Source organism: Mobula birostris, chromosome 16 (genome assembly GCF_030028105.1).
Source record: "Mobula birostris isolate sMobBir1 chromosome 16, sMobBir1.hap1, whole genome shotgun sequence".
NCBI lineage: Eukaryota > Metazoa > Chordata > Chondrichthyes > Myliobatiformes > Myliobatidae > Mobula > Mobula birostris.
The window spans coordinates 6234686-6258581 of NC_092385.1; the positions used below are offsets into that span (position 1 = coordinate 6234686).

General features: G+C 42.7%; 1 protein-coding gene across 3 annotated transcripts in view; it reads left to right on the plus strand.

The window, feature by feature from the left end:
• The window catches only part of LOC140210827 (MICOS complex subunit mic25-like), a 753869-nt gene that overhangs the window by 573800 nt on the left and 156173 nt on the right, over window positions 1–23896 (plus strand). The gene's annotated exons all lie outside the window — the stretch shown is intronic.

The following is a 23896-nucleotide window of genomic DNA, read 5'->3' on the forward strand; positions in this document are numbered from 1 at the left end:
CCTTTCCCACAGGCAATGATCCCTCGCTTGGTAGGCAAGTGGAAGACCATGATAGCCCACGTCATATGATGATGATGACATCTATGTCACTGAAGCAGAGTCCTGAAGATGAGTCTCGGCCTAAAATATTGTAATTTTCTTGCAGGCATCCTCAATAAATACATCATAAAATAATAACCATGATAGAATCAATGAAAGGTCGCACCAACTGGACACTCAACCAGTGTGCAAAAGACTTTGCAAATACAAAAATGAAAGAAATAATAATAATAAATAAATAAACAATAAATATCAAGACCATGAGATGAAGAGACCTTGAAAGTGAGTTAGGTGGTGAAAAATGAGAAAGTTGGATATCATTGTCTGACATACAGTGGCGTTGAAGGAGAAATTTGATTGAATGTGTTTCAAAAACCATAAAGAAGTTTTGGTGGAGTTCAGGAGTTTCCACTGGCAGTATGACCATTAACCCCAAATATGCAGACTGAAAATGATTGGCAAAGAACTAGAAAAGACAAAAGGAAGCATCTTTCCTGCAGGGCAGACTGAATTAAAATCAGAATCAGGTTTATTATCACCGAGAAATGTCATGAAATTTGTTGTTTTATAGTACCAGTACAGTGGAACACATCAAAAAATATAAAAAGGTACAAAAACAAATAAATAGTGCAAAAGACAAATACTGTGGTTCATTGACCATTTGAAGTTCAAAAAAGGGAACTGCCTGAAGACTTACCTGCAACGATTCAGGAACAACTTCTTCCTCTCTGGCGTCAAATTCATAAGCACTAAATCATTTTATTCCTTTTTCTTAAACTATTTATTTTTGTAATTTATTGATTTTTATGTCTTATTGACTTTTATGTCTGCTACCACAGAACAACAGATTTCACAATATACTCTGTGTGAGGGATAATAAACCTGATACTGATTCTGATCCTTTACAGGGAAGGAAATGTTGCCGTATGTCCAGTTCTCCTCTTCTCACCAAACGAGTATGAGAGGAAACTGGAGTGCCCAGAGGAAGCCCATGCGGTCATGGGGAATACGTAGAAACTCAACATAGAAGTTTCTAAATCTATCCCAAATTAGATATAATTTACAATGTTTTTAGACCGGCATGGTAGCATAGTAGTTTGCATAACGCTTTACAGTGCCAGCAATCTAGGTTCACTTACCTAGACTGAATGCAGGATTTGAACCTGAATCACTGGTGCTGTAAAGCGTTACGCTAACTGCTATGCTACTGTGTCGCCCTAAAAGAAATTGGAACTCGCATCTAATTGAGGATAGAAGTTGAAATTCCATACATTTAAATGAAGAAGAATTTTTTTTTAAATTTAAGAATAAGGCATTGCTTATTTAAAACAGTTGTAAAGCAAAAAAGGCATTTCTTTAATTTCAAATGCTGGTGAGTCTTTGATGTGATATTCCTCAAAGGGCAGTGTGAGCAGAGTCTGTTAAATTCAGCTTCAGGTTCAGATTTGTCATAGGTGCATTAAAATAAACAGTGAAGTGTGTTGCTTGTGTTAACAAGCAGTCTGCAAGTGTTGCCACTCATGTTCAAACAGAACGCAATCAGCAGCAACAAAAACAACAGAACAAAAAAAAAGTTCAAATTAAATTTTATTATCAAAGTACATATATATCATCATATACAACTCTAAGATTCATTTTCCTGCGGATGTACTCAGCAAATCTATAAAATATAACCATAACAGGATCAATGAAAGATCAACCAGAGTGCAGAACCAAGCCACATTTCTACATATGGACACCGACGGGCCACCCTCCAGCCCCAGGACAGGCCGACACTGGGCTTCCAGCCTCCAGTGGACTTGTGGACTTGTGTTGTTCCAAATGCAGAATTACTTAGGTGCTTGAGTAAGTGGACAGGAACTTGGAGTGAGGGATGTAGTCAGATCAAAGTTCAAAGTTGAAAGTAAATTTATTATCAAAGTACATATATGTCACCATACACAACCCTGTGGTTCATTTTCTTGCGGGCGTACTCAATAAATCCAATAACCATAATCGAACCAATGAAAGTGGACAACAGGGCGGACAAAGTGTGTGGCGAAGACAACAAACTGTGCAAGTACAAAATGAAAGAAAACAAAATGAATAATAATAATACTAACCAAGTGATTAATACAAAAAAAATAAAAAATACATAATAAAGGACCAACAAATTCAAGATGATAAATGTAGAAAATTCTGAGTAAAAACAGAAAAAATCCAACACATTGCAGGATCCTGTAGCAGTTTAACACAATCTGATTACTTACACAGGCACAATCAAGTGGCAAACATCATTCATCAAAATCTTGCTTTAAAATACAAACTCATAAATGAAACCACTCTTTACTATAAACATAAGCCTGATCCAGTTTTAGAGTCAGAATACCACAAATTATATTATGACCGATCAGCTATTACTGATAGGACAATCCATAATATCTGTCCGGATTTAATAATACGGGATAAACAGGCAAGAACAACTTATTTAACCATTACAAACACACAATCAATAAGTGAGAAACACCAGAAATATACTGAATTAAAAGAGGAAATTGAAAGACTGTAGAATACGAACATGGTATACGTCGTCCCGATAGTAATATCTACAACTGGTATCATCCCAAAGGCACTACACCATAGCATTAAACAATTAGGGCTACACACCAATATCTATGTAAAACTTCAAAAAGCCACAATACTGAACACCACTAGAATGGTCCAAAAGTTCCCAGCAATTGAGAAGTGAGTGTGCTTGGCTATGCCCTTATCTCAGGTTTTATCAGCTTGAGCTGAGAAAAAAATTAATAATATTAAATAATTAAGTCTTTGAAAGTGAGTCCATAGGTTGTGGGACCAGTTCAGTGATGGGACAAGTGAATGTGAGTGAAGTTGAGTGAGTTTATTCCCTCTGGTTCAAGAGCCTGATAGTTGAGGGGTAGTAACTGTTCCTGACCCTTCTTCCCAATTGCATATACAGTATATGCATCGGAGCATTGAGCCATTCAGTGAAATGTGTTATTTGAATCGAGGATGTGCTGGGGGCACACAGCAAGCATCACCATGCTTCCAGCATCAACATATCATACCGAAAACTTACCAGCCAAAACTTGTACATCGTTGGAATGTGGGAAGAATCATGCGCGGTCAGTGGAAGGACATAGAAACTCCTTACAGCAGCAAGAAGAGAGTGATGGCATTGTGGGGCTAGAGTGTCCTTGGCCTGTTCTCTAATTTGTATGTTTGTGTGTACTTTAGAATTCATGGAATTTTGAAATATTTATATGAATGACTGTTATATAAAATTGTCCTTTTATATCTAGAGTGGCATAATAGTACATAATTAATAGCGCACCTCATACAACAAGCATAATGTTTTCAGTGCTTTTTTAATATAATGAAAATTGTTCATAAATACCTGACATCCTTGTCAATTCCTTTTTTTTCTGACTATTGTACTGTGACAGGCTGCACACAATGGAAACGTGGTAATTCATTGACTGTAAATTGTAGACACCTACGTCAAATGTGCACGCGCTCAGTGCAGAAGTTCCTGTCAGATTTCCTCTAGTGAGTTCTGATAGCTTTACAGTTACTCTGATCACAAATTTGGGACATTGTTTTTAATTAGTGATTATAATGCCATATCTGAAGTAATTAACCATAACTGATTTTCTTGCTATGGCGTTAATCTTCATCATTTTCAATGTATCGGGGACTGTTAGTTTTTTTTACCAACTGAATGATCTTAAGACATGGATTTGTGACTATCCCATTGCTGAGACTAGATGGAATTGAAATTTATGTTATAAAATAATTAGTGAACTTAAGTGTTTTATTGCACAACTGAGATGAGTCAGGCCTAAAAGAACTAATATAGGCAGAGTGATAAAAACCAGCTAAGTGCAAAACTGAGTTCATTTCTGACATCAGTCTGCAGTTTCTTGGTATGTTGCTAATTAAAATCTATGGGATTTGTTTCCAGTCACTGCCTAATCCATCTGACTTCGCAGCAACAGTCTGAAGTAAATGAGTGAAAATTATAAACTGGTTTAATCATAAGTCCTTTTGAAATGATTCAGATTCTGGAGAATCATTGCTAATTTTACCTTTAATTCCCTGCCGGATATAGAGTCACTGTAACAGAGTTAAACAGCACAAAAGCAGGCCCTTCGGCCCAACTTGTCCATGCTGACTAAGGTGCCCAACTAAGCTAGTCCTGTTCCCTGCAGTTTGGTCAATTTAAACGCTGGCCCAGATAGATTGAAAAGGCAGGGTGTCAGGACTGGAGGTGAGGATCAAGCCGATACTGTTTGCTCTTCCGTGATGTTTACTCCACACTGTGGGCTTCATGATTGTGAGCTTTGTGGCGATTTGCCCCACTGTGTGATGAACTGAGACTAAGGCTATGGGCCTATTCTGGTTGCTCCGGGCTTCAGGTCTATGGACTCAATTTTGATCTGAGTGCTGTTGCTTGCTTTTATTGTTTGCACAATTTGTGTTTTCTTTCTCTCTCTGTGCATCGGATGTTTGTCTTTTAAACTTTTTTTTAGGTTTCTTGTTTTGTGGCCACCTGTGAGGAGACAAATCTCAAGGTTGTATAATGTATGCATACTTTGATAATAAATGTACTTTGAACTTTGAACTGCACTTGGGTGAAACATGGGCAAACTGAACTAGCTTAGATGTGCATCTTGGTCTGCAAGGAAGAGTTGTGCCAAAGAGCCTGTTTCTTAAAGAGATTAAGTACTAGGGGTGCTACGGTAGTGTACCAGTCAGTGCGATGCTATTACAGCTCAGGACATCGGAGTTCTGAGTTCAATTCCAGTCTCCTCTGTAAGAAGTTTGTACGCCCTTCCCGTGAGCACGTGGGTTTCCTCTGGGAGTGCTGGTTTCTTCCCGCAGTCCAAAGATGTACCAGTTAGTAGGTTAAATGGTCAGTGTAATTTATCCTGTGATTAGGCTAAGGTTTAATAGGTGGGTTGCTGGGCGGTGTGGCTCATTAAATAATTAAATAAGATAAATTAGCTTTATTTCTCACATGCACATTGAAACATTGTGATGTACAGTGAAATGTGTTTGTGTCAAGGATGCGCTGGGGGCACACCGCAATGTAATAATGACCATGAACATCCCAAGCCTGGCTGCAAAATGAGCAGAGTTGGGCATGGAGCTGGCAAGCCCATCCCGTAGAAACCCAAAGCTTAAACCAAAGTTTTCTGTAAAATGGTTTATGGTTGGGGTTGGTGAGTTGCAGGCATGCTACATCAGCGCCTGAAGCACGGCGACACGTGTAGGCTGTCCAGCACAGTCCTCACTGATTTGTCTTGGTGCAGAGTCTCATCATTATCTTGATCAGAGAATTTGTCTTGGTAAAGTTAATCGGCCCTAAACATTGATTCTTTATTCCTTTCCATAGATGCTTCCTGTCTTTTGAGTTCCTCCAGCATTTTGTGTGTTGTACCTTGCTGATTTGATTTGGTGCATACCATAGCTTTCGCTGTAAGTTTTGATGAAGAATGTCTGGTGTGATGGCAGTGTGTTTGGACTCAATGGCCACTCCGGGTCCAATCAAAGGTGTATTTGTTTGTCTTGTATATCTTTTGTGCAATTGCAACTCACTGTTGGAAACTAAGTACTGCAGTGATGGAGCTGGACTTATTGCCTACCGTTGCTGTGTTGTCGCCCGGACTTATGTACTGTCGGACAGTGTGCGTTCCAATAAAAAATGCGAGTTATTGCCTTGGACATTTTTATTGTGATCGCAAGACCCTTTTGGACAGGGGAGTTGTGTTGCCTCAGTTGCAGTGAGGACTAAACATAGATCTACTCAATTTGAATGACTACAGTTGCTTTATGGCCTTTAATATAGCTTCAGCGAAGATAAGATGAAATAATATATCAGTAGGACTTACAGTAATCTGATTACACTGTGCTTATAGAGTAGTTGATGGCTGGGAGAGAATTGCACAAATGATAAATTATTTTTTAATGCATGATACAAGCCATAACATATTCATTGGGTTTAAATGACATCAGTCTGCAAGAGCACAATTTAAGAATATGAGTTTAAACTTTGAGGACTGGTTTATTACATCTTGAGCATTTCAGCAAACTTACTTTGATAATGCAAATAGCTTTTATTATTGGGCATGTCTGGGAATTTGCCTGTACCAACTCTTCTATTTGGTAGTTCAGGAGAAGATGTTTTACACTGGCTGAAATCAATGTTAAATACTTTAACTCGATTGTAAAATAATGGAATTGAACGTTTAGGCAGGAACTCTTTTGGCAGAAGAACAGCTCGGCACGGAGTAGGCAGGCTAAAGGGACTGTTCTGTGTTGTAATTCTCTATAACTCTATGATTCATTTCAAAGAAAAATGATCTGCTAGATCAGAAATACTGTTTCCTTTACTTGAAAATAAATCAACTTAACACCTGCTTTCTAAATAAATCTCTTATTTCTGGCACAAACATGAGAAAATCTGCAGATGCTGAAAATCCAAAGCAACACACACAAAATGCTGGAGGAACTCAGCAGGCCAGGCAGCACCTATGGAAAATAGTAGACAGTTGATTTTTCAGGCTGAGACCCTTCCTCAGGACTGGCTTATTTCTATATTCTTACTTCTATAGATGTTTTCCTAATTCTTCAACCATTTTCTCCTCCTGCAACGTATTCATCTACACAACCCCGCAACTTCTCTTTCATCTGAAAGAGAGCATCCTGCTTGATTCAACCTCCCAATCCCATCTTCCAATCTTCACATCTTGTCCGTTGTTACTTGCACCCATTGTCACAGTGAATATTCTCCGCAGATGAAATGAAAAACAAACATGTTGGAAATAGTTCAGAGATCAAGCAGCGTATGTGAAGAAAGTGACAGACTAACCATTTCACATTTCATCTGAACTCGAATCGTTAACTCTTTCTCTCTCCACAGTTTCAGTCTGACCTGCCATTTTAAGCATTATCATTATTTACCTCAGATTTCCAACATCTGCGGGTTTTCTTTTCCTTTTCAAGCTCCCTATGTGATGGTATCGGGTTTGCTGACTATGAAGTTCTAAACTCAGACAAAGACCTTTAGCCCTATTGGATATAAATAGCCACAAATGCTCTCACTAAAGGGAGATTATATTTAGCTCCTGGATCTCCCAAGACTAGTTCACTTCCTTGTTGATGACCAGAAGTTAAATAATGTTAGTTAGAAGTTTACTTACACTGTTTGACCTTACAAGTAGCAGCTGCTGTGTTTAGAAAGCGAGCTTGGCAAAACATGAGATCCTTTGGCCTGGGAAGTGATTATCCCTCGCACCTACATGAATATTCTCAGTTTCTTTGGAGTAGACATGCCTCCACATGACATCAGCAACCCTTCAGAACATCGTGCAAATGATTGATTGTTCCATAGAACGTTGGGCAGTACATTACAGATTCAGGTCCTTTGGCCTACAGTGTCAAATTAAACTTTGGATTTCCAGCATCAGCTGAATTTCTCATAATTAAAATTAAACTGAAGCTCTTCTGACTGCATGTGATCTATATCGCTGTATATTCATAGAGTCATAGAAAAATTGTTGTTGTTGTTGTTCGTCCTTCGTAGTCGAAGATGACCATGGCTTCAAAGTCAGTTGGGTTTGAAGTCATGACTTGTGCTTGACTTGGATTAAAGTTTGGGAGAGTTGCTCAAGTCGTCAGCCTCACTCTCTCATCCAGGCCTATCTGGACCCAGTGGCAAGACATAGTCGAGACGGCTGGAGATAGGTCAGGATGCAGTGGATGGCCAGCAGTGTTCTGTGTGTCTCACTGTGCCCTCTTAGCGCTCCATGACACTGAGAATCGCCTTTCTGCCCGTTGAACCAGTGATGGTTTCTTCCACGCAGTCCGCTGAATCCAAGCTTCACACGCTAGGTAGATAAGCCCTGAGTGTCGTGGGTCTACGGCGGTTCTTGCGGCGTGCTCGCAAGCCTCCCTACCCATTGTTGGACATCCTCATCCGCCTTTGCAGCCGTTGGGAGATGTCTCCTCTTCCGCCTGCTCCGCCGTTGGGATGAACACCTTGGTTACTGGCCTATGCAAGTGGGCTCGCAGCTTGCCGCCGCACTGGTGCGGGGAGGCGCGACGCAGCCTCCCGGCGAGGTCGAGGCTGAGGCCTGGCCCTGGGCCGCCCACCGCCACCGCACCGCCTGTTAAAAATGGTCTTGTCGTTCTGGAAGAGCAGCTGTCCGCTGAGGCCGACGAAGTCCTTGCCCGCCTTGGCCGTCCGGTAGGGCAGCAGCACGGCGCCGCGGGAGCTGGACGTGTGCAGCACCCGCACCGACACGGCGCCCACGCTCTCGCTCACCCGCCCGTGAAAAGTACAACACAGAAACAGGCCCTTCAGCCATCTAGTCCATGCCGAGCCATTTAATCTGCCTACTCCCATCAACCTGCACCGGGAGCATAGCCCTCCATACCTCTACCATCCATGTACCTATCCAAGCTTCTCTTAAATGTTGCAATCGAGCTTGCGTGCACCACTCCTGCTGGCAGCTCATTCCACACTCTCACGACCCTCTGGGTGAAGAAGTTCCCCCGCATGTTCCTCTTAAGCTTTTCACCTTTCACACTTAACCCATGGCCCACCCAATCTCAGTGGGAAATGCCTGCTTGCATTTACTCTATCTATCTGTACCACCATCTCCGGCAGCCCATTCCAGGCGCCCACCAATCTCTGTGTAAAAAAAAACTTTCCCTGCACATTTCCTTTAACTTTCCTCCTTGGACCTTAAATGCATGATGTCTAAAACTTGACACTTGTATCCTTGGAAAAAGAATCTGACTGTCTACAATATATGTGTCTACCCAGGATGATAGGGTAGAAATATGTCTTTGCCAAAGGAGGTGTAAGGCTTTCCTTTCCCTGTTGGCCTGCTCGTCACCCTTGGGCAAGGTGTAGCACCTGCTTAGCAACCCCCAACCCCGCCACTGGATCAGGGTCACGTGAAGCCAAGGGGGCAGGTGGTGGATGGTGTATGAGCAGCCGGTGCATATCAGAAATCTTGGTTATGCAACCACTGACACCAGGCAGACAATCTCTGAAGAGTATTGATAATGGCTGAGGTCACACGTCTTGTAAAGACACTACTCAGAATAAGGCAATGGCAAATAACTTATGTAGAAAAGTTTGCCAAGAGCAACCATAGTCATGATCGCCCACATCATACGACATGGCACATAACGAATGAACCCTATATGTCACACACAAAATGCTGGAGGAACTCAGCAGACCAGGCAGCGTCTATGGAAAAGAGCATAGTCAACGTTTCAAGTTTGTGAACCCTAGGTATGTCTCCGTTAATTTTATAATCTTCTATCAGGACTCTCCTCAGCCACTGACACTCCAGAGAAACCAAACCAAATTTGTCCAACCTCTCCTTAAACCTCATACTCTCTAATCCAGACAGCATCCTGGTGAACCTCTTCTGCACCCTCTCCAAAGCCTCCACATCCTTCCTGTAATGAGGTAACTAGAACTGCACACAATACTCCAAGTGAAGCCTAACCAAAGTCTTATACAACTGTTGCTGTATAAATCAAGAATCCATTTTATTCACCATATACTGTATATTTACTGTTTTAGGAATTTGCCGTGGTGTGTTGGTCAGGGTGCGACATGCAACAAAAAACATTCAGCAATTGCAAAGAAGAAAGAATTGGGAGGCTAAAGTACAGATGTGGAATAAACTGTGCATGAATGCAGTCCTGACTCATAAACCCACTACCCCAATGCCTTCTTTACCACCTTATCTGCTTACGTGACCACATGAAATGCAGACATTTCTTTATTGGAAGACTCCGAAACTGCATCAAATATCTGTAGCCTTGTGAATCCCAGCAGATCATATGAGGAGTGGGGAAAACACGTTTTCCTGTCCTGTCTGGCTCAGAAACAGAATCGGGTTTTTATTATCACTGACATATAGCATGTTATGAAAATTGTTGCTTTGCAGCAGCTGTACAATGCAATACATAAAATATACCATAACTTCCAATAAGAAATATATATATAAATGAAAAAATAGTGCAAAAGGAGAACTAAAATAGTGAGGTAGTGTTCATGGGTTTATTGTCCATTCAGAAATCTGATGGTGGAGGGGAAGAAGCTGTTCCTAAAATGTTGAGTATGTGTCTTCAGGTTCCTGTACCTTCTCTCTGATGGTCGTAATGAAGAGAAGGTATGTCCTGGGTGGTGGGGGTCCTTAATGATACGGTAGATACCACTTCTTCGTTGCTGGGGAGATTATTGCCCATGAATGATCGGGTTCAGTGTCCCCTCTGTACCAGACTGTGATGCAACCAGTTAGAACTGGGTACATCTGTAGAAGTTTGGTGACATACAAAATCTCCTCAAACTCCTAAAGAAATATAGCAGCTAATGAGCCTTCTGGGCCCAGGATAGATCTTCAACTCCACCATGAACAGTCGGAAGTCTGGCTGTGATAGGAGGAGGCTTGGGCAATGGACCAGCAACCCCATCCCATTAAAAACTCAGAGCTACAGATATGCCAAGAGAAGCTCCCTGAGAAAGGAAAGATTTTCAAAAAAAGGCAAAACCTGGGGAAAACTTGATAGAATGACCCAGGATAGTGGACTCTGGTGAACTGCTGTCGACAGCCTGTGACCCAGTGGAAGTGATGGGCTTAAGTAAATAAGTTAGGATAGAACTTCAGAGAAGTTGATACCTAGCATTAAAGCTTCTCATGCTGTTCGTTGCTGACTGCTTGATAAGGCCTGGCCCATGTTAGAACATAAGATATAGGAGCAGATTTAGGCCATTTGGCCCATCGAGTCTGCTCCGCCATTCCATCATTGCTGATCCATTTCCCTTTCAGCCCCAATCTCCTGCCTTCTCCCCATATCCCTTCATGCCCTGACTAATCAACCTCTGCCTTAAATATAGCCAGTCACTTGGCCTCCACAGCCACCTGTGGCAATGGATTCCAGACTCACTGTTCTCTGGCTAAAGAAATTCTTCCTCATCTACGTTCTAAATGGATATTCCTCTATTCTGAGGCCATGTTCTCTTGACTTCCCCTTCCTGAAGTCTACAATCAATTCTTTGTCTTTACTGACGCTGAGTGCAAGGCTGTTGTTGAGACGCCACTCAGACCTTAGAATGTATTCTAATGTTTTTTCAGACAGCCCTATGTCTTCACTGATGATACACTCAAGCTCTTTCCTGTCCACACATCCAAGGCGGTGTTTTGACATTTACTCGCGCTGTCAGGTGGTGAAGACTGGAGCACTTTTAATTTAGAATACCATGTAGAGAGGGTCCAGAGGGACTCCCTATTAGACGGATAGGATATCATCTTGTTTAGCAGCTGTATAGCCCTCAGGCCCCATTACATAGTCTGGCACTAAACCAGTTTGTTTGGTATCCCTTGATAACACTTCGGGGAAGTCCCATGGGCTCTTTCCCATAAAAGAGGCAACAGTTAACACATTTGCTTTAACTCCCTCTTAGCAAAATTACCTCAGCTGATGAACTAAGGGAAAAGAGGTCCAAAGGGAGCATTTCAAATGCAAAGCACTTCCACATCTGGAAGGATGTTGAAATAAGTTTGGAGTCTCTCTTCAGATTTAGATTCAGAACCTGAATCTGAAATATTTCAGATTCATGTACACCAAATTACAGTGAAATGTGTCTTCTTTTCTTCAGTCCTGCCGAAGGGCTTCAGCCCGAAATGTCGACTGTACTCTTTTCCATAGATGCTGCCTGGCCTGCTGAGTCCCTCCAGCATTTTGTGTGTTGCTTGGATTTCCAGCATCTGCCAATTTTCTCTTGCTTGTGAAATGCATCATTTGTGTTTAACAAACAGCACAACCTAGGTATGGGCTCAGGGCAGACTGCAAGTGTCACCACACATTCCAGCGCCTACACAGCATGTCCACATCCTCAGCAGAACAGCTCAGAACACAAGCAACAGAAAAAACAGGCCCTGTTCCTCCCACCCAACCCCTCACAAACACAGACAGTTCACCTGCCACTACTTACTTAATTTAATTATTTATATACAGTACTGAGCAAAAGTCTGAGGCACATATATATATCTAGGGTGCTTAAGACTTTTGCACAGTACTGTAGTAATTTTATATTTTGTATTGTACTGCCACTGCAAAAAGAAAACAAATTTCATGACACATGTGAGTGATGATAAACCTGATTCAGATATGTGTCTCTATTGTGGACTGAGAGTGGGAAGGGGGAAGGGGCCAGGGAGATGGTGAATCATGGTTGGGAAAAGGGGAAGGGAGAGGAGGGAGTGGGAAGCACCAGAGAGACATTCTGTAATGATCAATAAACCAATTGTTTGGAATCAAATGATGTTGCCTGGCGTTTCTGTGCCAGATATGTCTGTACCCGCACCCCGCTCTCCCCGCCCCGACATTCCTTCTCTGCCACCTAGCCCACACCCCTCCCGCAGTGTTCCACTCTTGTCGCTTCCAACGTCCTTTGCTCCTACCAGATTTACAACTCGGTCCTTACTCCACGTTGACAAATGCAGTACTGTGCAAAAGTCTTAGGCACACTGGCTATAAATATATGCCTAAGACTTTTGCGCAGTACTCTATATATTAGTATATGTTGTTATAGTATTTTTTTTTGTCCTGCACAGTACTGTTGCCGCAAAACAACAAAGTTCATAACATATATCAGTGATGGTATACCTGATTCTGAACTGTAATGGCCCATTGCTAACAGATATGGAAGGTGAAATTCAGTATCTGTAGATAACAAAGATCTGGAGCGAAAATAACAAATTTTATGACAAACACGAGAAAATCTGCAGATTCTGGAAATCCAAAGCAATACACAGAAAATGCGGGAGGAACTCAGCAGGCCAGGTAGCACTTATGGAAAAGAGTAAACAGTCGACGTTTCAGACAGAGACCCTTCTTCAGGACTGAGAGGTAAGGGGGGAGATGCCTGAATAAAAAGGTAGGTGGGAGGGGAAAGGGGCTGACTGGAAGGAGACAGGTGAGGCCAGGTAGGTGGGAAAGATCAAGGGCTGGAGAGGAAGAAATCTGATAGAAGAGGAGAGTGGACCATAGGAGAAATGGGAGGAGGAGGGACCCAGGGGGAAGTAATCGGCAGGTAAGAAATGGTAAAAGGTCAGAGTGGGCAATAGAGGAGGTGGGGGGGGGGGGATTTTTGTTCACCAGAATCAGAAACCTATATTCATGCCATCAGATTGGATGCTACCCATATGAAATATAAGGTGTTGCTCCTCTACCCTGAGAGAGGCTCACTTGGCATAAGAGGAGGCCGTGGACTGATGTGTTGGAATGGGAATGGGAATTGGAATTAAAATATTTGACCACCGGGAAGTCCCACTTGTGATGGATATTAAACCTGATTCTGAGGTATAAAGTGGGGCTGCATCTGCCTATAAGCACACTCATTCATGTTTCCAACAGGACATGGTTGGTGGAGATTGTTTAGTTAACAATACTGTAACATTTTATATGGTAGATTGGTTATCCAGAACTACACATTTCAGTATTTAGCTACACAGATAACTGTTTAGTTATCAAGATGGTAATAAATCACAGTCAGGAGAAAGGAAACTAATAATACACAAATCTTCAGATCTCTTATGGCCAGTGAAGCATTTCAGTGATTAAGTCAGTCTGGTGAAATTTTATTGTGCATCCACTCAGCCAAATCAAAAGCAGGGTGCTGGGGTTATTTGATAAGCCGTTTACTTATGGGATGCGGCAAAGATAAAATTTATAAAGCAAGTGGACGGTTGTAACTGGACACAACTGAAGCATTGTGCAGAGGATAATCAGAAGGGCTTCAAGTTCATTGTCATTCAACTGTACAACTGAACAAAACATCATTCTTTTGGGGCCAAGGTGCAAAAAACAGTACATATATTCATGTACAGCACATATGTGTGACTTTACTATATGTACATATATGTGACTATGTGAATGTGGAAGGTGAGGCGAGTTTGCAGCACCGTCTACCGGCCTCTTGCTTGCTGCTACCGGAGGAAGGTGTTTGCGTGTGACAGTCTCTCTCTTTCCCTCTTACTTGCTGCTCCTGAGGGAAGGCCCTGCATTCAAATTATCGCTCTCTCTCCTTGATGCTTTTGGAGGATGATGCCAGAGCAAACTTGAATCGACGTGGTTTGTGGGTTTGATCTGCAATTCTCATTATGATGTGTTTTACTGGTTTATGGTCGCTCCTTTTTCTGTTGCTATTTTTGGGACACCTTGAATCAGGGTAGCCTGCAGATAATGAACATAGAGCTGAACTAAATATGGACTCTGATTTTGTGTTTTATATTCTGTGTTTTTGCTCGTTCTTTCTTGTTGCTGTTTGTGTGATTTGTTTTATGCACGGGCTGTTGATGTTCTGTTGCTGTTTGCGGGATTTGCTTTTTGCGTCGGGGGGGGGTTGAAGTTTTTTCTTTGAAAGGGTTCCATAGTTTTCTTTCTTGTTTTTCTTTGTTTTGTGGCTGTCTGTGGAGGAAACAAATGAATCTCAGAGCTGCATACTGCATACCTACTTTGATAATAAATACTCTTTTGAAGTTACATGAACCAGCATTTTCACAATCTTTTGAAGGACTCAGCAGACTTAGCTCAAAGGAACACAGTTACGGCGCCTTTAAGCAGATGAAGGTACATCACTACAACTGGAAGAGAGGGTGGATGGGAGAACTCCAAGCCAGACTAAAACATTGGGGTATGAAACTTCCTCTACCCGCTATCTTGTCAGCAAATATACAGTCATTGTAGAATAAGATGATGGATCTAAGGGCAAGAATACTGTACCGGAGGGAAGTGAAGGATTGCTGCATTCTGTGTTTCACAGAGACTTGGCTCACTCAAGACATGCCAGATACATCGGTAAGACTAGGGGTCTTTTTGATACACTGGATAGACTGGACTGCTAATTCGTAGAAGGCCAAAGGTGGGCGTCTGTGTTTCATGATAAACTCTTCGTGGTGCTCGGACATAGCGGTGTTGTTGAATTCTTGTTCCCCCAAGCTGGAACATCTAATCATTTAGGTACCAAGAGAGTTCATTCCTATGATACGTACTGCAGCTTACATACTGCCAAAGACCAATGTTAAGCAGGCACTCAAAGTACTGAGTGCTGCGATCAGCAAACAAGAAAAAGCTTACCCCAATGCCTTTCACATCATTGCCAGGGACTTCAAACAGGCTTGTTTGATAATTGGGAAGAGATTTCTTGTTTGTAGAAATCTCTGCCCAGTTATCTTCAACCCGTCACCTGTAGTACAAGGGATCCCAAGACACTCAACCATTGTTATACTATGATTAGGAATGCCTACCTTTCGATCCCTAGACCTCATTTCCGGATACCTGACTATCTGGCTGTCCTCCTCCTACCCGCATACAGATGGAGGCTATGGGATTGCTTCGAGTCGGTGGACTGGATTGTCTTCAAGAGCTCATCAAAGGATCCATGCCATTGTTGTCACTGACTTATAAAAACAGTCGTAGACGACAGTGTCCCCGCAAAATCATTCAGAGTCTTCCCAACCAGAAGCCCTGGATAGACCATGAGATCTGCAATCTGCTGAGGGCCAGGTCAGTGGCATTCAGATCTGGTGACCAGGAAAGTTACAAGATGTCCAGATACAGCCTCCAGAAAACCATCTCATATGTGAAATGGCAATTCCAGACCAAATGATTCACTGAGGGATACTTGATAGCTGTGGCAGGGTTTGAATACTGTCACCAGCTACAAGATAAAACTAAGTGACATTGGTGACAACAAGGTTTCACTCCCAGATGAGCTCAATGCCTTTTATGCTCGCGTTGACCGTCAAAACATGGGGGCACCTTCACAAGCTCCCACAGTCCCCAGTGACCATGTGATTTAATCTCACAATGCATTTACAGTCTCACTGTTATGGAATGTTTTGAGAGATTGGTGAAGAAACAAATCAACTCCTATGTGAGAGCATCCTTCATGAGTGTGAACACACAGAAAGCACCCAGCCCAGATGGGGTGCTTGACTGAGTACTAAAGACCTGTGCTGATCAACTGGCTGCAGTGTTCACTGACATCTTTAGCCTCCTGCTTAGGTAGACTGAGGTACCCTCCTGCTTCAAGTAGGCCTCAATTATACCAGTGCCTAAGAAGAACGGCAATGCCTCCAGTTGCATTTACATCCACTGTGATGAAGTGCTTAGGGAGGTTGGTGACGAAACACATCAACTGCTGCCTGACTACTGACTTGGATCCACTGCAATTTGCCTACTGGCATAGGTCCAAAAAAGATGTCATTTCATTGGCTTGTCACTCAACCCTGGAACATCTGGACAGTGAAGATGCATACATCAGGATGCTCTTTATTGATTGTAGCTTGGCATTCTGTACCATCATCCCCTCAAAACTGATCAATAAGCTCCAAGACCTTGGCCTCAATACCTCCTTGTGTAATTGGATCCTCAATTTCCTCACTTGCAGACCCCAGTCAGTTTGGATTGGAAAAAAAACATTCCCTCCACAGTCTCCATTGGCACAGGTGCACCACAAGGCTTTGTGCTTAGCCCCCTGCTCTACTTGCTTTATACTTATGACTGTGAGGCTAAGCACAGCTCCAATGTCTTACTTAAGTTTGCTAATAACACCGGCATAGGCCAAATCAAAGGTGATGATGAATCAGCGTATAGGAGGGAGATTGAAAGTCTGCCTGAGTGATTCCACAACAACCGCCTCTCACTCAATGTTAGCAAGACCAAGGAGCTGCTGATTGACTTCAGGAGGAAACCAAGCATGTAGATACCACTACAAAGGATGCATGTCAGCGCCTTTATTTTCTTGGAAGCTTGCAGAGATTCAGCATGTCATCTAAAACTTTGACAAAGTTCTACAGGTGTGCCGTGAAGATTATATTGACTGGTTGCATCACAACCTGGTATGGAAACACTGACGCCCTTGAAGGGAAAATCCTGCAAAAAATAGTGGATGTAGACCAGGCCACCAGTGGTATAGACCTCCCCGAGATTGAGCGTATCAACATAGACTGCTGCCTCAGGAAATTAACATCCATCATCAAGGACCCCACCTTCCAGGCCCACGTTCTCTTCTCGATGCTGTTATCAGGAAGGAGATACAGGAGTCTCAAGACCCTAACCAGCAGCTTCAAGAACAAGTATTATCCCTCAACCATCAGGCTCTTGAAGCATTGGGAATAGCATCACTCAGCTTCACTTGCCCCATCACTGAAATGTTCCCACAACCTATGGATTCACTTTCAAGGACTATTATCTCATGCCCCACATATTTATTGCTTATTTTTTTTTGTATTTCCACACTTTATTGTCTTTTGCATATTGTTTTTGTCTGCCCTATTGTGTGCAGTCTTTCATTAATTCTATTATGTTTCTTTGTATTTATTGTGAATGCCTGCAAGAGTTGTAATTCCTGCTGCTGTGTGTGAGGAGTTTGTATATTCTCCCTGTGACTGCATGTGTTCCCTCCCCCAGTCCAATCTCAGGGTTGTATATAGTGATATATCTGCACTTTGACAATAAACTTGCGCAAAAATCCCAGGAGATCATCAGGTTCTGAGATACTGAGACCACCCCATCTGGCACCAACAATCATGCCACGGTCAAAGTCACTTTGATCACATTTCTTTCCCATTTGGTCTGAACAACAACTGAACCCCTTGCGCATGTCTGCATGCTTTTATGCATTGTGTTGATGCTGCATGATTGGCTAATTAGATATTTGCATTAACGAGCAGGTGTACAAGTGTACTTAATAAAGTGGCCACTGAGGGTATCCTCTGTATGGAGAGCTGCTACTCGTCTATATGTCCTGAAGTACTGATTCTTTTTTTATTCTACAGTTATTGGTGATCAATATGAGAGGCACCTTTGGATAATGCTAAGTATTCATGGTCTGCATGGTAATGTTCAGTTTATGTGTACCTTACAAAGCACCATCCGCAATCAATTTTCAGCTGATCTCTGACATATGCTGGGCATAATACAATTATGAAAGTGGAATATGTTTGTTGATAGATCTCTACATTCCCAGGGTATTTTTCTTTCCTTCTTTTATCTCTTTAAGGCAGAGAGAATCAGTCAGTCCCATTTCATCGGGATGTTTCAGATTCTTACCACATTGCTTGCATTTTGACATACCTGATTAACAGGCATGAGGCACCCTCGACTCTTTAAGGTGATTGCTGTCAGGTTTCATGCAAGAGGAATTCCCCACACTGATCTGTATGCTTCCTGTCTCAAAGCCCTGCATTCCAAGTTGTTCTGAATTCAGATTTACTCCGTACATTTAAAATCATGAAAAAGATGCCAAATGTCAGGTTTGTCATAAGATCATCAGTTAGGCCAACATGATAGCGTAGTGCTTAGTGCAGTCGCTTTACAGTGCCAGCGATCACTGATTAGATTTTAATTCCTGCTGCTGTGTGTGAGGAGTTTGTATATTCTCCCTGTGACTGCATGTGTTCCCTCCCCCAGTCCAAAGACATAACTTCATACAGCACAGAAAGAAGGCCTTTGGATCATCTAGTTCGTGCCAAACTGTTAATCTGACTTGTCCCATCGACCTGCACCTGGACCATAGACCTTCTTAATTGGGCTGCAAGCATCATTGTGAAATAGCAAAACATTTTAAAAGAGCGTGGATGCTTCCAGGGCTTTTTGGCAGCCCGCAATCAACACAAGAGATCGTTCCTTGGTGACAATATGCGAGATTTAAAAAGAACTTGGGTGCTTTTAGGACTTCTCAGCAGGTTGCAATCATGACGGATCTATTAGGCATTTGACAGGTCCTATGCCTCGCGCCAGTGAGGGTAAGATTTTGCAGATGGATGTGTGGCTGATGAATTGGTGCAGGGGGCAAATTTTCAGATTTCTGGATTGTAGGGATCTCTACTGGGGAGGGTATGACCTGTACAAAAAGGATAGGGACGATGGCAGAACAGCAATGGCTGGAGTTTCTGGGAGCAATTTGGAAGGTGCAGGATAGATACATCCCAAAGATGAAGAATTCTAAAGGGAGGATGAGGCAGCCATGGCTGACAAGGGAGGTCAAACAGCATAAGTCAAACAGTCAAACGCTGCCTGGGCAGGGCGAAAAGCATCATCAGGGATGCATCTCACCCTAACCGTGGACTTTTTACTCTCTTCCCATCCAGTAGACGCTACAGGAGCCTCCGCTCTCGCACCAGCAGGCACAGGAAGAACTTCTTCCCTGAGGCTGTGACCCTGCTGAACCCCTTATCACAGCACTAAGCAGTATTGCATCCTTACTGTACTGTCTCAGTACTTTTATATTTGTGTGCAGTAGCACTTTTGTTATTCGCAGTTATTTTGTAATTAACACTATTGTTTGCATTTCTGGTCAGATGCTAAATGCATTTCATTGGCTTTGTATCTGTACTTGGCACAATGACAATAAAGTTGAATCTAATCTAATCTAATCTAATAAAAGGGCATATAATATAGTAAATATTAGAGGGAAGCTAGAGGATTGGGAAGCTTTTAAAAACCAAATGAAGGCAATTAAAAATCCATAAAGAGAGAAAAGATTAAATATGAAGGTAAGCTAGCCAATAGTATTAAAGAGGATACAAAAGGTTTTTCTGTATATATAAAGAGTAAAAGAGAGAAAGGAATGGATATCAGACCACTGGAAAATGACCTGGAGAGGAGGTGATGGGGGTCAAGGAAATGGCAGACGAACCTAAGTACTTTGCATCAGTCTTCACTGTAGAAGACACTAGCAGAATGCCAGAAATATGAGAGTGTCAGGGGATAGAAGTGAGTGCAGTTGCTATTTCTAAGGAGAAGGTGTTTGGGAAGCTGTAAAGTCTGATGATAGATAAGTCACCTGGACTAGATGGAATAGACCCTAGGGTTCTGAACCAGGAGCTGAAGAGTTTATGGAGGCATTTGTAATGATCTTTCATGATTTACTAGATTCTGTAATGGTTTCGGAGAATTGAAAAATTGCAAACGTCACTCTACTCCTTAAGAAGCGAGGGAGGCAGAAGAAAGGAAGTTACAGGCCAGTTAGCCTGATTTCAGTGGTTGGGAAGATGTTGTGAGGGATGAGGTTTTGAGGTACTGTACTTGAAGGCTCATGACAAAATAGGCCAAAGTCAACATGGTTTCCTTAAGGACAAATCTTGCCTGACAAATCTGTTGGAGTTCTTTGAGGAAATAACAGGCGGGATAGACAAAGTACAGTCAGTGAACGTTGTCTACATGGATTTTCAGAAGGCCTTTGACAAGGTTCTTTTCACGTTATGTGTTAATGATTTGCATGACAGAATTGATGGTTTTGTGGCCAAGTTTGCGGACAATATGAAGATAGGTGGAGGGGCTGGTAGTAGTGAGGAAGCAGGGTGTCTACATTAGGCAATGAAATGGCAGATGGGATATGGTGTAGGGAAATGCATGGTCATGCACGTAGGTAGAAGGAATAAAGGCGTAGACTATTTTCTAAATGGGGATAAAATTCAAAAATCTGAGGTGCAGAAGAACTTGGGAAATTCAGGCAAGAATCCCAAATTGCAGGTTGAGTCAGTGGTGAGGAAGACAAATACAATGTTGGCATTCATTTTGAAAGGACTAGAATATAAAAGCAAGTATGTAACGCTGAGGCTTTATAAGGCATTGGTCAGACCATGCTTGGACTATTGTGAGCAGCTTTGGGTCCCTTATCTATGAAAAGATGTGCTGGCATTAGAGAGGCTGCAAAGGAGGTTCATGAAAATGATCCCAGGAATAGAAGGGTTAACATATGAGGAGCATGTGAGGCTCTGCATCTATACTTCCTGGAGTTTAGAGGAATAAGGGGGGAATCTCATTGATAGAATATTGAAAGGCCAACTTAAAGTGGGTGTGGAGGGGATATAACCTATAGTGGGGGCTTCTTGGACCAAAAGGCACAGCCTCAGAAAACAAGTACATGCACTTAGAATGGAGATGAGGAGGTATTTCTTTAGCCAGAGGGTGGTGAATCTGTGGAATTCATTGCCATGGATGGCTCTGCAGACCAAGTCATTGGGTATATTTAAAGCAGAGGTTGATGGGTTCTTGATTAATCAGGGCTACAAAGGTTATGGGGAGAAGGCAGGAGAATGAGGTTGAGAGGGATAATATCAGCCATGATGGAATGGCAGAGCTGACTTGATGGGCCAAATGGCCTAATTCTGTTCCTATGTCCTATGGACTTCTGGGCTTATTCCTCCAATCCAAATTTCTCTTCAATGTTGAAATTGAACCTGTATCCACTACTATCAATGGCAGCTGATTCCACACTCACACCATCCTCTAAGTGAAAGGTTCCTCCTCAGGTTCCCCTTGAATATTTCACCTTTGACCCTTAACCTATGACTATATTACAGTTAGGGTTACTGTGTTGTGGGCATGTGCTGGTGCTGGAAGCTAAACGATACCTTTCACTGCATGTTTCAATATTTCAGTGCCTGTGTGACAGATATAGCTAACCTTTAATCTCTCTTTCGGTTCCCACCCCACTCAAGCACTGTGACATAACAAAAACTAGCTTTCTCTCTCTCCCACTCTCCCTCTCCCTCCCTCCCTCTCTCTCTCTCTCTCTCTCTCTCTCAGAGTCAAGCCCCCACTCGAGCACTGCAACATAGCAAGAACTAGATCTCTGCCTGTCTCTCTTTCTCTCTCTCTCTTCTCTCTCTCTCTCTCTCTCTCTCTCTCTCTCTCTCTCTCTCTCTGTCTCTCTCTCTCTCTCTCTCTCTGTCTCTCTCTCTCTCTCTCTCTCTCTCTCTGTCTCTGTCTCTCTCTCTCTCTCTCTCTCTGTCTCTTACTTTGTCTGGATCCTTTTACCATTCACTGTCTCCCAAACTCAATTCCCTCTCGCTCTCCCTACCTGGCACAAACTTCTCACTTCTTACACCCCTTTTCAGTCAACCAATCTTCTCAGACTCCTGTCTCACCACTGCCCTTTTCCTCTTTATACCAGACATTTCTGCTCTCATCTCAGTCTAAGCAGTGTTTCGACTGAAACGTTGACAATTCCTTTCCTCCCAACAACTGGAGTGGCGGTGGCTGAGTGGAGATGTAACAGATGTTTATAAGATTGTGAGAAGTTCGGATAGACTAGACAGCTAGTATCTTTTTACAGTGCTGGAAATTTCTAATACTGTACTAAAGGGCATGCATTTACAGTGACAGAGGGTATGTTCAGAATCAGAATCCAAATTAGTTTTATTATGACTAGCAAATGTTGTGAAATTTGTTGTTTTGTGACATTGGAGGCTACCCAGAGAGAATATGTGTTGCTCCTCCACCCTGAGCGTGGCCCTCATCTTGGCACAAGGGTAGGCCATGGACTAACACACTAGGATGGGAATTAAAATGTTTGGCCACCAGGAAGTCCCATGTGTTGACTGGTGCAGAGGTGCACAACAAAGTGGTCCCTCAATTTATGACGGGCCTCGCCAATGTAGAGGAAGCTGCATTGGGAGCACTGGACACAATAGATGACCCCAGCAGGTTCGCAGGTGAAGTGTTGTCTCACCTGGAAGGACTGTTTGGGGTCCTGAATGCAGGTGAGGGAGGAGGTATTGTGCCATTCGGACTGGTTGCATCACCAACTGGTATGGAAGCCACAATGTACTGGATCAAAATAGGGCCTTTTTTTACACAGTGCTGGGTGCCTGGAATGCAATACCAGAGTGGTGGTGGGGCAAATGTATTAGAGGACTTTAAGAGGCTCTTAGAGAATGGAGGGATATGGACATAGTGTGGGCAGGAGAGATTAGTCTGCTGTGGCATTTTTTTTGTGTGTGCCATACTCTGCCAGAGCCTCGGCGACCACTTTTCCAAGTGGTTGTCTTGGAGGAAAGATTGTGTGTGTGGTCCCCTACGTCCTTCTCACAGCGCAGTCTTTTTTACGAGGCCGAGTTGTGAGCTCAACACTCAACCCGGCACGGATGGAAAGTGGCTGTGGTACTTAAGGAGTAATTTAATTAGTCTAGCTCAAGATCAGTAGCCGAAGGGCCTGTTCCTCTGCCATACTCTTCTATGTTCTAGATGCTAATGGCAGCAAAAAACTACATTTCTTTTCATGTATGAAGGGAGCAGCAGAGCAGTCGGAGACCAGTCAGTTTCATCCAGTTGATGTGGAAAGATTTCAACACAATAATCAGGATCAAAATCAGCAGACACTTGAACAAATGTGGGATAATTAGAGTAAGCTGGTATGGATTTGTTAAAGACAAATTGTGCCTAACTAACTTGATAAGAGTTTTTTTTGATGAGGTAACATCAAGCCGATGCAGTTGATATGACATTGATGGACTTCTGAGAGCCATTTGATAAAGTGTTACATCGTAGGCTTGTCATGAAGATTGAAAGAATGGATTAGAGAAGCCTGTAGCAGTCGATATTGAAAGCTGATGAATTCAAAAAGCTCCATACATAACTTCGCTGAATCACCATTGAGTACATGTACAAGGAGCACTGCAATGAAAAAGCACCATCCAGACCATGCTCTTCTCACTACTACCATAAGATATAGGAGCAGACTTAGGCTATTTGCCACATTGAGTCTGCTACACCATTTCATTATGGCTGATCCATTTTCCTTCTCAGCCCCAATCTCCTGCCTTCTCCCCGTATCCCTTCGTGCCCTGGCCAATCAAGAATCTATCAACCTCTGCCTTAAACACACCCAATGACTTGGCCTCCACAGCCGCCTGTTGCAATGACTTCCACAGATTCACCAGCATCTGGCTAAAGAAATTTCTCCTCATCTCCATTCTAAAAGGACATTCCTCTATTCTGAGGGTGTGTCCTCTGATCTTAGACTCACCCG